This window comes from Ictidomys tridecemlineatus, chromosome 8 (genome assembly GCF_052094955.1).
Source record: "Ictidomys tridecemlineatus isolate mIctTri1 chromosome 8, mIctTri1.hap1, whole genome shotgun sequence".
NCBI classification, from domain to species: domain Eukaryota; kingdom Metazoa; phylum Chordata; class Mammalia; order Rodentia; family Sciuridae; genus Ictidomys; species Ictidomys tridecemlineatus.
In genome coordinates, this window is record NC_135484.1 from 150244634 (window position 1) to 150251548 (window position 6915).

Sequence of the window (6915 nt, forward strand, 5' to 3'; positions counted from 1 at the left end):
CTTTCCCTCTCCTCTCACCGTGTCAGACCTGCCACCCAGTCAGTCGGCAGGCTCTTGCTTACACCCGGTTCCTCTGCCCTGTGATGCCCTGGTGCACATTTACAGCCCACTTCTAACGGAACATCTTCTTGAAGGACCTAACTAACACTGGACTGCACTGCGGGACTTACTCCTATCAGACTTCCAGAAGGGAAAAGCACAAAAGGAGAAACGAAGCGGCAGAGCAGGTGTGTAAAAGGGCCTATCTTATTTCACGAGGAGTCCGAGACCTGGGAGAACATTTCTGACTCATGCCAAATTGAGGCAAGAGGGCCAGCGATTTGTACCCTGCATGAGTCACTGGATAAAGGCTGCCACCGGGGAGGGATGCAGCCCTGGGTGAGTCAGCTTCCTTTGGCTGAGAGCGAGGCCCAGGGAAGGACCCAGCTGGGAGCCATTAGCAGCAAACAGTCCTGGCAGCTGAGGGAGTAAGTGCTGCTGTCCCCAAGGTGAGAAAGTGCCACTGTCCCCAAGGTGAGAATCCAGCAACAGACAGGCCTCCACTGAAAAGAGAAAACTGACAACCACGGGGACGATTAAAGGACAAGGGTAATAATTTCTGCCCCTTTGTGGAAGGACAGCGTCCCCTTCTATAAAAGCCAGGATTGAGGAGAGCTCATTTCTGGTGTTCGGGAAGTGGGCCCAGGAAAGTATCTCACAAGCACAATTCCTGTGTGTGCGCAGGAGACACACCACGGATCAGTGAAGTGTGCCTTGTCTTAGTCCCATGCACTTATCCCTTAGGTCCCATGTAGGTCAGCTTTCTGTCACCGTGACCTAGATACCTGGCAAGAACAACTGAGGGGAGGAAAAGTCTGTTTTGTCAGGTTTCAGAAGTTTAGACCACGGTCAGCTGACTCCATTGCTTTGGACCCAGGTGAGGCAGATCATCGTGGATGAACGTGGTGGCAGAGGGTGTGGCACAGGAGCAGCTCATGGAAGAGAGTATGAGAAGGAGAGGGAAAAGGAAAGGTGTGTGTGTGTGTGTGTGTGTGTGTGTGTGAGAGAGAGAGAGAGAGAGAGAGAGAGAGGAAGGTGGTGCTCAAGGAGCCAAGGACAAGATATAATCCCCAAGGGCATGTGCCCACTGATCTACTTCCTCCAGCCACATTCCACCTGCCTACAGTTACCACCCAGTGACTAATCCATTGATGAGGTTACAGCTGTCATGAATACCTAAAATCCCCACCTCTAAATTTTCCTGCCTTGTGTATCATGCTTTCAAAACATGAGTTTGGGGGGGGGGATAATTTTAGATCCAAACCATAACATGTTCGGTGCTTCTGCTGCACACTGGGAGCACAATTGACAGCATCTTTCCTACACTTAGGAAAGTCAATACCATGCCCAAGTCAGGCTTAAGGTCAAGTTAAAGGGAATCTCTGTTCCCTTGGTGCATACAAAGTATTTCCTCACCACAGGCAGAAATAACGGTGACTGCAACTACAAAAGGAGGTCTCCTAAGAGGTGGGCCCTTTTCTTCTAGCCTGAATGGTGCTGGCCACCTCCAGTTATTTGTCCCTCCACAACTCTGTGTAATAGGTATTATTTTCCCTGTTTCATGTTTGAAGCCACTGCTGATTAGAAGGTTGATGGCTTTCCCTGATGTTACGCAGCCAAGAGTCAACAGACCTGGGATCAAAAGCAGTTCTCCCCGGCTGCCAGGGCTTTCTCCACGATACCATCCCATGCTTTCAAACTCACATGGGAATCAGAGTTCTAATTGCAAATGCTTTTATTTTCCATTCCACGTTTCATTTTAAAAGGAAAGGGAAAAGTGAAAGCCTCGGCGCCCCTGGGCTGTAATGATCAAATCCATTGATAACTGTGATCAGGCAATAATGGCACAGGTGTTCGGGGCAGCAGTGGCAGATTTCATCGGAAGACTGGGAAGTTATTCTGCCAGGGTGCATTCACTCTTGTTTTTGTCCCACAATATCTCTGATCTCCCACCTGATTATTTTCTCATCTGGCAGCCCTCAACATCTGAACTGCACGCGCGCACGTGCGTGCACACACACACACACACAAACACACACACACACACACACAAAGATTCTCCTACTCTTCAATTACCAGGATGCAGCCGGCCGCTAGAGTCTTTCATTTCTCTCCGTATTCAACCTTTTGATGTGCTGCCCAATCCATTGTTTCCCCATGAGCTAACAAGGCTGTCTGCGAGGAGGGGTTCCTGAGCAGCCAATTAGAGAGAGGATGTGAGGGCGAGCAGACTGGTCCAGCCTGCTGGGAGACTGTCATTTACAGAATTAAAATGCAGCCATTGCTGAAGGTTGAGTTTGCACAGGAGATGGAACCTTCCAGCTACACTTTCAGTCGTCTAAATTTGATGTGTTATTTTTGTGTGCTTTAGGTCGCTTGATTTTTTTTTTTGTGTGTGTGTGTTTTATAAGTAACCATGGCTCACATTTTTAAATGTCTAATAATAATGGTAATCTCCTTGCAATAAAATATGGATGAAGGTACCCTGCTCATAAAACGCAGCGCTGTGAAAAGAATCCAACCACCATTTGAATATATGTATGTAAATGAACGATGGTTGTGAATAGAATCTCAACGTGCGATGGAAGAAAATGGAGCCGCTGTGTGTGTGAATGCCAGAGGTGAAGCCACCCTGCAGTTGCAGATGTAGGTGCTCACGAAGGAGAACCTGGAAAACTTAAGATTCAAATGGCCCAGCTCTGGATGGTGGTGCGCACTGTCCCCGAAGGTTCAGAAGCAGAGCAGCCATGTCACTCTGGAGACTGGTGGCGACACGGAGGAACAGAGTGGGGAACGATCTCTTCATCTTGCTTTCATGCTTCCCTTTGCCCATGCTGAGAAACCGGTCCTGGTTCTCTTTAATTTATTTGAGTCTTGAAAGGCAAACCCATCTAAGGAAAGGTAAAGTGGGAAAGGACCACTGTCTACATCCACCTGCCAGTCCAGCAGTGATGGGCTTGTTGGAGGCGACTCCAGCCAGGGTCCCTCAGTGACCCGACTTCCGGATGCTGGATTCTGTCTGCAACAATTTCTGTCACTTATTAAAGGGGCACGCAGACAAGCTTTGACACATTCAAGTGTGTGTGTGTGTGTTTTACCATGTTGAAGCCCAAATAGAAGAGAGATGTGTTTAATCAACAGAAGCAGATGTCAAGGAGTACAAGAATATGCCTTGTTTAAAGCCAGCGTGTCTGTGTGTGCGCGCGACATATGCCCGGAACATGTGTATTTTGAGTAGTGAGCATGAGGAGGAACAACAGAACTCTTCCCTAAAAATAAAACTTTTTTTAAAAATGCCCGTTGTAATTTCAGTAAGTTTAAAGAGTTTTACTATCATAGCATTTTTCTGTCCATTCAGGAGGATGCAGACAGCAGCAGGCAGGTTGATGTGATAACTGAGTAGAGAAATCAGAGGGAACCTGTGGTACGTGGGCCAAGGTGGGGCCCTGGGTGATGGGATTCACGCTTTCACTGTCAACTTTCCCTAGTGTACAAATGAGCTGCTGTCCAGAGACCGCCCTAAGGCCCGAGCATGAACCTAGAAGTAGGTTAACCTGAGATGCAACTTTTAACTAGGAAAAGATGGAATTCAGCCAGGAGCTCGAGAAGGAAGCCGATGCAGGTAGTTCTACATGTTCACTAGGAACCTGGATGAGGAAGCTGAGCTGTCCCCACAAAAAAGGAGAATCGGAGTTTACCAGGGCCTGGGGAAATTTTCCGCAGGAAATCTGGGCAAAGGAGGGCATGAGGCACTCCTCTGGAGGGGCACGGGGCCAGGCCCCCTGCTGGACACGCCCACGTGGCGTCATCCAACCCTGTAAGAGGCACAAAGGCGACTTCATATTTCACCAAGGGAAACGTGGGATGATGGGGTTGAGTGTTTTTCTGAGGCTCACATCACACAGCCAGCGTTGAAGCCGAGCTCCGTCTGACTTCTAGCCACTGGGACCCCAGGGAGCTTCAGGAGCAGTAAGCACACCTGAGCCAGGTGACTGGCTGCCGGCCTGGAGGAGTCTTTGGGGGTTGATAATCAAATGTCTCAATCATTAAAAGAGACCAGGAAGCAGGTTCTGGAAGAGCCAGGGAACTCTCCAGTAGTGTCGTCTGGAGGCTCACACAGTCTGAGGAGCGTGGGCTTAGTCCAGGGGAGACAGAATGGGAAAACCCCAAAGACCCCAAGAGACTTCAGCAGCCATCGAGGCCCCCTCCCAGAGCTCCCTTAAAGAGACGACCTGCCGTGAGAGGAGAAGTGTCAGCTCCAGGGACTTGCCTTCAGCACCTGCTGCAGGGTCAGGTAGAGGCCACCTCTCCCAGGGCCAGCACCTGAGCAGGTGCGAACCATTTGATTCAGGCTACTTCTGCTGCTGCAGACACCTCTCCTAGGCAGCTGTTGGCCCGGAGACTCTTCCTGTAGAACCTTCCACTCTTCTCTTGCCCACGTTAGAGCTGTCAGCCCTCTGCATCATGCTTTGAGGTCCTTTCAACCTACTCCTGATGACTTGGTCCTTTATTTTTCCCAGATGGTGTCCCACCCACATGGAAGTCTTGAGTCCAACATGACACCGTGAGCCCTGGGACTAGTGTGGGGAAGCCGGTGACAAGATGTGGGTGGGGTGCAGACGGCTGCCTGTGGAGCTGGGGAGAAGGCAGTGGTCCCCTGTGTTGGAGGAAACACAGATGGCGCTTGGTGGTGCTCCAGTTGGGAGCTACATCTAACACCGGGTGACCTGGGAAGGGTCCCAGTGGAGGGAAATGGCATTGCCAATGTGGTAATTCAGGCAATTGAAATGTGCGGAGGCACGGGTTCATAGGAGGACGGTGGAGTTTGGCTAACATGACTAAGAGGGAGAGAGAACAAAAATATAAAGGTTGTGAGTGAATAAAGACTAAGGGTGAGAGCTAGGGGACCTGCAGAGAGTCATTGTCTCCTGCAGTCAGTCAGTGGAGAGGCTGAGTTGCCCATGCAGGACTTGATAATTCAAGACCTGAGCAGGTCCGTTATGCTAGGATCACAGTTCTTGTTGGGAAACCCAGCCCCTGAACACGGGATGGACACCTCAATTCCGGGTATGTAGACACACCTGCAGCCTGAGTTTACGAGGGTACCCCATGCCTCCCTCTTAAGAACGAGCACTTTCCCTGGGGGTCGGGGGAGACACTGATAACCCCCCTGCAAGGCCGTAGGCGTCCCCTCAGAACTTCTACCTCTTGTGCCTTTCAGGCTGATAAATCCCAGGACGTCTCTGCTTGGAGATGACTTGGGTTTGCAAAGGAGGAGGGATATTATGTCTCCAAAGAAGTTACAAGCATTAGCAGGAGCCAGGGTTCCATGTTGCTGGTACTTGGTCAAAGGAGCCAGTGTGTAAGATGAGAAACAAGAATTCTTCCACTTGGAAGCACTTGGAACACAGGATACAATACCCTGGCAAGGATCCTGAGGACAGATGGCTCTGAGAAGCCAAAAGAAGCCCGTATTTGTCTGTACTGAGCAAGGATGACATGTCTGATTGTTCAAAGCAGCAGACGGCACAAATAGGAATTCAACGCCGAAGGGCCCGGGATGTGCTGGAGAGGATGGATCATATGCACTTAGAAGTTCCACCAGAGTTGTGTGCTCCTCAGAAGGGACCAGAGGATACACCACCCAGTAAGGCCATCAGGGACGTGCTCCTGGGAGGAGTGTCATCATAGGATCAGTGCAACTCTTCTCTGAAGGTTAGAGCTGATGGCAAAAGTGATCACAGATTTTGGCTTATTAATAGCGATAGGAAGAAAACTAGGGATCCAGTAAGAGAAGTGGCCGGTGGTGCCACTGAACTGCCAGAAACCAGGGAGCTGCAATTACCATAATGACCAGCAAGGTCAGAGGAGCAGCAAGTCAGACTGGAGCCACATGAAATGGTGGAGATAGTTAACAGAACAGTGAGTCACTAGGAGTGAAATAGATGAGCAGCCTCCGAAGGTGCACTTAAATTTCTGCAATTGTAAGTAGGAGAGAATCAGGGAGCCAGAGGCTAAAGGGCATTTATCCCCATAAAACATCCCGAGCCCTTGCCACTGATCTGGCAAGTGCTTTACTTCAGGAAAGAGGGTAAGAAGCAACCTGCACTCGTGGGAAAGAGATAGTGACGTCCTTTTCCAGTTTGACACCCCACCCTAAGTTCTCTTTCCTACCCGCAGTTATAACAAAGTCCAAAGATGTCTCAATCATCTAGACTTCTAACAGAATCACCTTGATCCATAGCATCCATCAAGTCTTGCTGATAGAGCAGTGCAAGCCAGTTGGCTAGCATACGGTTGCATTGGTGGAGTCGATGTAGGCCTCAGACTGGGAAATAAGCCCTCTGATGACTGGGGACCTGCCATTTCAGTGAAGTTTTTAGGAATGGGGGATTGTGCTGGGGTGTCTCCTCCAAAGTAAAGATTGGTTCTCTGTATCTTTTTTTTTTTTAAAAAAAATATGGAATGCTTCATGGATTTGCATGTCATCCTTGGGGGCCATGCCGATCTTTTCTGTATTGTTTAAATTTTAGTGAATGTGCTGCCGAAGTGAGCCCAATGGCTGTATCCTGTGCTCCTCTCATGAACAAGGAGGAAGCGTAACAACTGAACAAAAACCCTCTTGGATTTTGGAAGGAACACGGTCCACACCTAGGACCTTTGGCCAGGTAACATGGAAGTCTGCCAGAGTTGAGTGGCTGGCAAAGCAGAACAGGGTTCTGGCTCAGGGCCAAGATGCAGTGCCAGAAGCCTCCCCTCCTGGGCCACACCCTTCTGCAGGCCTCTTGTGTTGGTAGCATCTCTGGTGGGAAAAGAGAGCGTGTAAAGCTAATGGCAAACCAAACGGGAGGCACCAAAGTCACAGTTCCCTGGGTG

At 49.7% G+C, this 6915-nt stretch overlaps 1 non-coding gene across 1 annotated transcript; it reads right to left on the reverse strand.

Moving 5' to 3' along the window:
- Positions 1-6493: 6493 nt before the first annotated feature.
- On the reverse strand, positions 6494-6596 carry LOC120889351 (U6 spliceosomal RNA). The gene has a single exon (XR_013425521.1). It is a non-coding gene; the product is annotated as a U6 spliceosomal RNA (small nuclear RNA).
- Positions 6597-6915: the final 319 nt, after the last annotated feature.